We start from the raw sequence: 11,367 nt of genomic DNA, 5'->3' as shown, positions 1-11,367 counted from the left end.
TCAGTAGTCATCAGAGAAATGCAAATCAAAATCACAATGAGATATCATCTCATGCCAGTTAGAATGACAATCATTAAAAAGTCAGGAAACAACAGATGCTAAAGAGGATGTGGAGAAATAGGAACGCTTTTACGCTGTTGGTAGGAGTGTAAATTACTTCAACCATTGTGGAAGACAGTGTGGCGATTCCTCAAGGATCTGGAACTAGAAATACCATTTGACCCAGCAATCCCATTACTGGGTATATACCCACAGGATTACAAATCATGCTACTATAAAGACACATGCACACGCATGTTTATTGTGGCACTATTCACAATAGCAAAGACTTGCAACCAACCCAAATGTCCATTAATGATATACTGGATTAAGAAAATGTGGCACATATACACCATGGAAAACTATGCAGCCATAAAAATGGATGCGTTCATGTCCTTTGCAGGGACATAGATGAGGCTGGAAATCATCATTCTCAGCAAACTATCACAAGGACAGAAAACCAAACACCACATGTTCTCAGACATAGCTGGGAGTTGAACAATGAGAACACATGGACACAGGGCGAGGAACATCACACACCGGGGCCTGTCGGGGAGTGGAGGGCTGGGGGAGGGATAGCATTAGGAGAAATACCTAATGTACATGTCAAGTTGATAGGTGCAGCAAACCAACATGGCTCATGTATACCTATGTAACAAACCTGCACGTTGTGCACATGCACCCTAGAACTTAAAGTATGATAATAAAAAAAGAAACTGTTATATATATATTTTTATATAATATTTTATATATTATATATAATGGAATACTACTATTATATATTATATATAATGGAATGTATATATATATATAATGAATGTTATATATATATATTTATATAAAAATGGAATACTACTCAGCCTTAAAAAGGAATGAAATAATGACATTTGCAGCAACCTGGATGGAATTGGAGCCACTTATTTTAATCAAAGTAACTCAGAAATGGAAAACCAAAACATTGTATGTTCTCACTCATAAGTGAGAGCTAAGCTATGAGGACACAAAGGCATAAGAATAATACAATGGACTTTGGGGACTCGGGGGGGAAAGGGTGGCAGGAGGGTGAGGGATAAAAGACTATACATTGGGTACATTGTACACTGCTCGGGTGATGGATGCACCAGGATTTCAGAAATCACCACTAAAGAACTCATTTATGTAACCAAACACCACTTGTTCCCCCAAAACCTATGGAAATAAAAAATTTAAAAAAGCAATCTTTCTAGTTGTAAAAAATTACATACTTTATGAAACCTTCAGAAAACATAGGAAATTATAAATTAGAAAACAAAAATCAGTCTCTATCACAGAGATAATTATTATAAACATGTATATACAAGATAATTTATTATTTTTCACTTTAACCATTTATGTGTAAGTATATATTTATATATTTATGCCCAAATATATGTAAAGCATTAACTTTCTTATTTTTATGTATATTTTATATATCATATATCATATGTATTATATACATATGCACTGTATATATATGTACAGTTTATAATCCCCTGCCTGTTTAACATAATGTTAACATAAATATGCTTGTTTTTAAATTATTTTAATATTTGCATAATAACTAAATGATACATCAAAATTAATTTAATCATCCTTATTTTCTGTTTCTTCTGTATATTATGCAGTTGCTTATTCTTTTCATTTGAATTTTTCCTAGTTTCCAAGACAAATATTCAAGTTGATCTCTTCTGTAAATGATTCAATTTTCCATGTTTCCAAACCTGTTCTTTTCTGTCTTTAACATAAGTTTTAAAAATGTGATTGCATTTTGTTTACTTTACAATCTTGTATGATTAGTTTGCACAGTAGAGGACTCTCCTTGAGATCATTTTTTGTGTGTCATTTTTTGTTCTTTCATTTCGAACTGTTATTTCCTTATTTATTTCATTTATTTCCTAGAGGTAATTCTTAAGGCCCATTAAAGGCATCAAGTAATTTTATAGATTTTAAAATCTATAAAATTTACCTATGCTGCTTCTACTAAGTACTTTCTTTATGGTATCTTTCTTTTAAAAAAAGTTATTTTCCACAGTCCTGTGTGGTTGTTTTCGTTTTTTCCTTTACTTAAGGTAAAATGAAAAACATGTACCTATATTCCATGTTGCCTTTTGACAATCCCATTTCCTTCTCATTTCTTTCCACTCCATTCTTCTTGGGCAACTGTCAAAGAACCTTACAGCTTTGTAGCTTGCACATTGGTTACAGTAAACACTTCTCAGTCCTTTGTTTAGGGTAATCTGGGATTGAGCTAGGATGATTTTACTGAACTAAAATGGGTTTACCTCTTTCCATTGCTTGGTTTATGACGATTTAGGAATGAATGAGACATTTTATGAATAATCAAAGCAAATTGCTTCTATTGTTTACTATCTCTAAAACTCTTCATGTGCTTGCTGCTTACCAAAATGATTCTCATAGGGTCTAGAGTTTACAAGGCAAAAATTTCCACTGACCATCTACATTTCTTCTTGCCCTATTAGTTGACTATAATAGCATTTCTTGAAAGTAGATAGGAAAAGGCAAGTACTACTAAGGCCATCATATAATACAGTCTGCCCATAGGAGTTCATTAGAATTATTGAATAAATTGAATAAGTAGCTATTTGATGCTATTTGGATGCAGTGTATTGTCATTTGCATTATTTATTGATCATCCACTATATATAGGGTGCTGTCCTATACAAGTTGGAATCAATTTTAAAGTCAAAATTAGCCATATAACAATATATGTTAAATCATATATTTATTTATGTATTAGGCCTGTGGCTAAATGTCTTTTGTAACAGCTTTATTTTTCTCTCTTTCTCACTGACGTATAGAAAATTAGAGGCCTGCTTTTCAGTAGTGACCTGTTCTTTGCCTATCCACTGAGGAAGGATGTGGCATTTATGTTAAGTGATAAAGCTACAAGGTATTACCATTATGCTGCTCAGTGAGCTGTGGCCCTGGCTATTGCCTACCACACAACTAATTACTACCCCCATGCGAGGAAGTGCAAGCATGCATTTCAGAGATTGCTGGGGTAAATATATAAATATATCATCCAGTCTGTATTGAAATCCTTTGGTGAAGTTAGAAAATAAATTTAGTTACATTTTAGTGCCATAGAACCCCAAATATGAAATGGAAAACAAATCCATTATGCAGATGCAGTTTATTTTTTTCAAGCTGTCTAAACTAATATTCTTAAAAGTTAAAATGTTATGTGGCAAAAAGCAGACCGTGTTTTACATATGACCAAGTGTCAACAAATTTGCAATACTGCAAGTCATTCTGTCTTTAATAGCTCTTGTTCTCTTATTAGTACAGTTGTCCCTTGGCATCTGTGAGGAATTGGTTCCAACATATCCTGCAGATACCAAAATATATGTTGTTCCAGTCCCTTGGTATAAAATGGTGCAGCGTTTGCATATAACTTGTGCATATCCTCCCACATACTTTAAATCATCAGTAGATTGCTTATAATACCTATTACAATGGAAATGATATGTAAATAGTTGTTATACCATATTGCATTGAGAATAATGACACACAGAAAGTCTGTACATGTTCAGTACAGGTGCAGTTTTTTTTTCCTGAATATTTTTGGTTTGCTGTTGGTTGAATTCACAGACGCAGAACTCATGGACAGAGGGCTGACAATGTATTCTTATTTACTCTCCTTTAAAAACTCTTCAAATATTTCTTAAAATAGTTTATAACTTTTGATGATTCTCTTTTATTATTTCTGATTTTAATCTATTTTAATTAAAATTAAATTATGATAATGTTTACATTATGAGGTGTTTGTGTTTACATTTATTGAAAGTTAATTCAATATTTAAAATAATAATATCCGAATTGTTTCACACTGGTAAAACACTGTTCTCTGTAGAACTTGTCCCTAGATATTCCACTATAACTATACTTAACATTATTTGCAGACATTGAGTAAATCCTTTTCTTTTTTTTTTCTTTTTTGAGACAGAGTTTCTCTCTTGTTGCCCAAGCTGGAGTGCAATGGCACAATCTCGGCTCACTGCAACCTCCACCTCCCAGGTTCAAGCAATTCTCCTGCCTCAGCCTCCCAGGTAGCTGGGATTACAGGCGACCACCACCACACTTGGATAATTTTGTATTTTTAGTAGAGACGGGTTTTCACCATTTTGGCCAGGGTGGTCTCGAACTCATGACCTCAGGTAATCCACTTGCATCAGCCTCCCAAAGTGCGGGATTACAAGCGTGAGCCACCGTGCCTGGCCGTAAATCCTTTTTACTACCACAGTTAGCTGATGTGATGAAATTCAGAAAATTCAAATGCTTACTACAAATCCCACAAATATCTACTATTCTACTCATATTTTCCAAGAATAGCATTTGACATATAATTAATTTATTTGAGGTAGTTTGGAAACAGAGGTGTTACTCTTTGTGTTAGTAACCCCAGTTCAATCAATTAATGCCATCAATTCTCACTTTTTAAAAACATTAACAGCTTTTATAAACTCAAAAAACCTCTATTGGACCCCTATGATAGTCAAAGCTCTGTGCTTCAGAGAAAGTGGCTTTTATGCCCATGTAACTTTTGATCATTAACAAGTTTTTAATTTCCTATATTAAAATGTAAGCGAGATCTTTCTTTAGAAAGTAGTTTCTAACAGGAGTTAATGTGAGTGCTCACTTCCCTTTGCTTTACTTGTCTGTGACTCCTAATAGATAAGATTATGCTTGCAAATGCTACAAAGTGTATGTTAGTGTTCTCTAGTTGTAACTATCAACTCTGTCAAATATCATCTCTGTCAAACCTAAGAAAGGGTGAATTTATGTAAAGATTCAGGATAGGGTACTCACAAGCTTAAAAAGAAGTCTATACAAAATAGGTTTAGAGAGTATAGAAAATCAGCACAAAGATCTTAGTAACATGAATTGAGGGACACTTTGGGGTAACCCAGTTAGAATGAATTAATTCCATTTATTTATTTGTCTTTGCAGTACCCAGTTCAAGATGTAAAGTTCTGTATCACAATCTCATTGATGGATAGGTCACTTAGTCTTGATTACTGAGCTATGGAAAAGAAATGTGTAGGAGATGCAATCTCCAGATTTCTTAGTGGGATGGTATGTTCCAAACTTTAACTATACCAAATGGAGAAGTGTTAATTCATTAGAAGAAAACTGGGATGCTGTTTATTGTTAAGTAGAGGAATGGAAGGTGTTTTCAGAAAATAATCAAAAATATATATTATGAGTCCTTAACTTTTCTTTTGGGAACTATCTCCATATACAAACATAGCCCGACCACATACATGTATGGCTAACAAATCTCGAAAAAATTGCTACTTATCTTCCAAGAGAAGTAAACCTCTATTCTGGAAAGCTCTCGAATTCACAAGTAGTAATGCCTATAGCTGCTCATCGAATAACTTTTTAAGTAGGGAGAGGTGTTAATGTCAAGCAAATATTACCTCATAATAGCTGATAATTAAAATGTCTATTAACAGCCTGAAATATTAAAATTGCTCACTTTTTGATATGGCAATATTAACATATCAGTATAGCCAATGGATAATTGATTGACCCCGAATATAGACTTCTGAAAGTACAGACAAGTGCCTTTCTAATAGGACATTATTTCCAGGGAGCAAAACCATGGTACCAAATAAAGGAACAGTTTCAGTGGCTTAGGAAATACGCAAGTCACTTGGTAGCAATCCTTTCACAAAGTACATCCATCCTTATACATATAAATAATGAACCAGTTAATTGAGAAGGAAAAGTTGGGGAGAAATTGGCTTAAAGAGAGAAACAACATTGAGACTTCAGGTATGAACATTAGTTTGTTCTTTGATTTCCTCATTAAAGACACACTAAAATCTCTAAGAAACTAATCAAAGATAAACTAATATTTAGGAGGGCAGAACTGAAGGGATAATAAAATGTTTTTGAAGGCATGCATATAAATGAAACCCAAAGTACCCATTTTTGTCTCTGAATTCAATAGGTCTTAGGAGATGAGCTCTCTAGGATCAGGAAGCATCTATGGATGATAAAGTAGGTACTTGAACCGGACTAAGTGCCTTGGTCTAGGGCAATAAGGCTCAGCAATCACTGAAGGACAGGTCAGCAAATCATTGTCTGTTTGCATATTTATAAGGGGTCACAAAGACATAAGTTATTTCAAACCCTTATTGGCATTTAAAATTACTATTTTAAAATAGGAAAGACAAATGGACTAACTTGAAAGTGAATTGGTAATGACATACTACAATGGAACACAAGTTTTTAAAAATAATCCCTAATATAATTTTCATAGTTCTGTATTTTCTCGAATCATCTAATGATTATTAATTATAACACAGTCAACATAATACAAATGTCTAACATGATTAAATGTTGTTATTTACGAAAAATATGCCATGTCATTGGCATTTTCAAACAAGCTATGATGAAAAGTTATAAATATATTTTCAAATAATATATACATGATCCTTTTAAGTAAATAATCTCTCAGACCAGGTAAAGGGGTAGATTAATATTCTGGAAGGGTTATGTTTGAGTTGTAAAGATAATAACTATAAAAGGCAATAGTTTTGACTAGAATTCTGCAATGAAAAAAATACTAGGGTAGGTGCTATCTTACTAGAGAGAGAAAATTAATTATGAAAAAATAGGCTTTAAAAATCTTACCTATCTTTGACTTTCAAACATATTATTTTCTGTAATCACTTTTTTTTTTTTTTCCATGCAATGGGCCCATGATTTGGAAGTCCAAGTTGTTCAACAGCAGGCAAAACCAATGAAAATCTAAGGATGACTCCTCTATATTTCTTCTTAGGGAAGAAGAAAAAATTAAGATGGCAATGAATACTAAATGTTTAAAACTAGGAAAGCCATATTTTAAATTTTAAACATTTTAAGTGGTTGGCTCAGTTTATAGGGCCATTATATATATTTTTTATTTTTTAACTAATCCACCAATAAAATAAAGAAAGTGATTGTAATTAACAAAAGAATATATTGGTGAAAGCCTACTGATATTTTTTCCTCAGACTTCAAGGAAGCATAAAATAATTAAGGAAGTGATGAATCCATGCTTAAAGGGTATCGTCATCCTGTTGTTATAGAATCGGAATACAAGAGACGTTAATTTCTAATTTAGAAACACTTAGGAACCAATGGATGCTTAGGATGCTGGAAAAATGGTTTTTCCAAGGGCAAACTCTCAATTTCCTCGTGTGATAAAGCATTGTAAAACAATATAAAGTCATCAGGAACACACACAAATCCCAAAAAAAAACACTCCCCCCACCGCCCCCGCCCCCGCAATAAAGTTTCTGTTATGTTAGTTTACATCAAGTTAAAAGAAGCCTGACAATTTTTTCCTTAAAACTGAAGTTTTAATTGCCTCAGCCTCAGGGAAATCATAAACTTGAGAAGTGACAGTTTATATGGGTTTTATGAGCCTGTTTACTCTGTTATTCATGAAAAAGACACTTGCTTTAGCAACTGCTGCGCCTCATGATACTTAGGTTACCTGTGAGTTAGCTAGCAGATTTTTAAAGAAATAAAAAGAACTTGTATTAAGAAAGCAATATACCGGCAACATATGTTTGAAATAAATATCATTGTAAAATTATGGTGAGTTAATTTAGATACTTTCTACCAAAAGACATTTGTGAGAAGGCTTCAGTCCATGGGACACTCATTTGCTCTAATATGATTTGCTCGCTCAGTCAACATTTATAGAACTTTCCACACATAATATAACAGGTATTGGGTTACAAAAGATTAAAAGCAGCTGTTCATGCCCCCGAGATCCTCATACTACAAAGAAAACACTTCAAATCATTTTCCAGTTGAGAATGATAGTGATCATTTTTTATTCCTGAAAATCTACAACTTTCTATTGATACTTAAAGTTGCAAATCACATTTACATCTCAAGTTAAAGATGAGATTGAATTACAATCGCAAATACAGAATAAAAATCCCTAAACCTTAAATATGTGTACTAACTATAATCATTTGATGATTTACCATGTCATAAGATGGTAACAAATTTTTTAACCCCTGAACCCTTTGACTCTCGTAACATTTGTTGGGCATTTCAAAACTGCAAAATGTTTTCTTTTGTCTTTCAACATGAAAATGTCTGAGGAAATATAAAATGTGGCAGACAATAATGTAATGGCCATAATTTTGGTTTGAGAGAAAAATTAAATTTGAACCCTGGCCCTTCAGCCTCTAGCTGTTTGAATTAATGAACGGTACTATACTTTATTTCCTTAATCAAGAGTTTCTTCGTTTATAAAATGACAATAAGGGAATCCCTGTCTTATGGTGGTATCGTCATTATGAGAATTAAATAAAGATAATGCATGCAATATCATGAAGTAGCAACAGTAATTCATAGGAGTCCATCAGAATGACATCAGGAGAATGGCGACGTTTGGCCAGCACCGCTTAGAGTGTGGTCTAGTTCCCAATAATGTCAGTATCACCCGGCTCCACTCCAGATCTCCTGGAACAGAATTTCTGTGTGGGACCCAGGAATCTGTGTTTTAATAAGTTTGCCATCCAATTTTTGTGCACACAAAATTTGGAGAAGCAGTGCTCTAATCTGCTCTCAGCTATATTTCCAGTACCTACATTAACAGTGGGCAACAAAGAAAAGCCTAATTCGCTAATATTTGTTTATCCATTCTCTCAGTAATGATTGCTCTGTACTTCAAGACATCTTTTCTTATACTTACTATTAGGAAACATCTCAGGTTGAGAGACGTCGAGTAACTTCCTTTGTTATTTTGCAGGTCACAGCAACAGTAAGGAACAAAAATTATATTTTCAGATATTTTACATTGTCAGGTAATCCTTTTGGAATGACAATAATAGCAGTGTCTACACTTTAGGACAGTTGTGAACATATTGGGCAATGCATGAAAGACATTTGGCGAAATTACTTGCATTATATTATGTGCACTCAAAAATAATATCTTATGGTTTTGTGATCTTGCTTTCTTAACTAAATTTAAAAAATTTATTGGGAAAACAAATGTACAGAACCTTTAATAATTTTATTTTGCAAGGAATAAAGAGAATATTGCCTTTTTATAAATTGATTTTTTGTTTTATTTCCATTTTCCAAGTCGGTGTATGTAGAATATTGATTAAGGTTCAAAAATCTATTTACCCTCTTAAACAACAGAATAGGTTGAGTTGTATTTAAACTCTTTCATTGTATAATATGAGGTTAAAGATGATGAATAATAATCGACCTAAGCAAACTACTACTGCAGCTTTCCTCGACTCAGATGTTTTGCACACAATGTGTGGAAAATGGAATCTTTGAAAAGGAAAGTCTCTATGTAAGTTTAAATACGGTAATACTCATGAAAATAAGGAATAAGTGATTCATTCTATAAACATAAGATTTTTCTCAACTAATAATTATGTCTGTAGTGAAGTACATAGTCATCAGCAAATCATAAAACTTGAATTTGTCTGTTTTCTTTTGATCATCAGTAAGACTTAGTTGTGATGCATTTGATGACTTCCCACTGCAATAGGAAACAGGATATCATGCAGTTATACCTGCAGCTATAAAAATGGTTAGAAGCTTCTTGTAACCAAAAAAAAAAAAAAAAAAAAAAAATCCCCTGAGAAATATACTTTTAAAAGCTTCAAAGAATGTTAAAGATTTTCAAATAAGCTATAAATGGACATCTGCAGTCCGTGCTGTACTTCAATAAAACTAGAATGGTTGTCATGTCAAATCTCCACAGGCTGTCTATGCCTGTGTTTTCCTGGTTAAGAAATTCCACTCAAGCAGAATGAAACCTAACCTTTAATATTACATTCTGTAGAACAAGCCCCAGTAACACGTAAGAGGATCTTATCACTGGATCTCAATGGATTTGGTTTAAAACAGCTTCTTTCCTGCAAGACAGATATCAGATTGGGAGTAGTTTTCAAGAAAAAGAGCCCATTTCCTCTACATAGTACAACCTGAAAAACAAAAAGTTGCTCAAAATGATCACAAAAGAACAGATAAGGTTATTAGGATAGCACTTCATCCAATAGGCAAGGCTCAAAAATCTATACTGATCTGTGAACAAATTATTAGTCATTTGTTTTCTACTTATTTCCCCTGGACACTGAAGTAGAAGTTGATAAATCCCAAGGGGAAATATAATTTATTCTTTGATGAGAAGAAAATAGATGTAAGTGTGATGTTAAATCTAACTTTGAGAGTTTAATATCTTACCAAAAATTAAGTAAGAGTATAAATTATTTTGCTTTTATTAACATTAATTTAAAATATTACCTATTGAAAACTTAGATTTTAGCATCTTGAGATATTAAAATCTATTTTCGATATAACTATAACTATTTCTTTTTTGAGGAAGATCGTATCTCCATAGATGAATAACATGGAGATTTTATAATTAAACTTATTTTGATACTGTAGAGTTTAAAAACAAGAAATTACATTTTCCACGTAATTTACTTTGGTTCTTGAATGTGTTGTCAATATTGATGTCATGAATACATTTTAAAACTCAAAAAAATTATTTAACAAATGCTTGCATAGTACTTACTACATATGTGCCAGGTACACAGAATACAGGCACTTTGAAAATACTAGCTCATTTCATTTCAAAACCCACTTTATAAAGGAGATGTTACTGTAATCCCCATTTTATATTAAGGAAACAGAAGAACGAGGGAAAAATAACCTGCCCTAGGTCACAAAGTCGTGACCCTGGTGCACGAACCCAGGCACCGGCAGAGGATGTGTGTTGTTAACCACCATTTTCGCTGATGCTTCTATGTGGCCTTAGGTTGCAATTTGTTTGTTAAAATTAAATTTTCTTGAAGAGTACATTTTAATTGAATTCAGGCATTCCTTTTTTTTTTTTTTCTTTTTTTCCTGAGACGGAGTCTTGCTCTGTCCCCCAGGCTGGAGTGCAGTGGCGCGATCTTGGCTCACTGCAAGCTCCGCCTCCCAGGTTCAAGCGCTTCTCCTGCCCCAGTCTCCCGAGTAGCTAGGACTACAGGCGCCCGCCACCACACCTGACTAATTTTTTGTATTTTTAGTAGAGAAGGGGTTTCACTATGTTGGTCAGGCTGGTCTCGAATTCCTGACCTTGTCATCCACCCACCTCGGCCTCTCAAAGTGCTGGGATTACAAGTGTGAGGCATCGTGCCTGGGATTCAGGCATTCTTATAAATATTCGTTCAGTTGACATTTGTATTTTTATGAAAGTGTCATGCCTGAAACCAAAACCATCAGAAACCACAGCGGAAAACCCAAAGTGTTTGTAGCACTTCA

The sequence above is a fragment of the Theropithecus gelada genome, chromosome 3 (assembly GCF_003255815.1).
Source record: "Theropithecus gelada isolate Dixy chromosome 3, Tgel_1.0, whole genome shotgun sequence".
Lineage (NCBI taxonomy): Eukaryota > Metazoa > Chordata > Mammalia > Primates > Cercopithecidae > Theropithecus > Theropithecus gelada.
Note: the sequence above shows the minus strand (reverse complement) of the source record.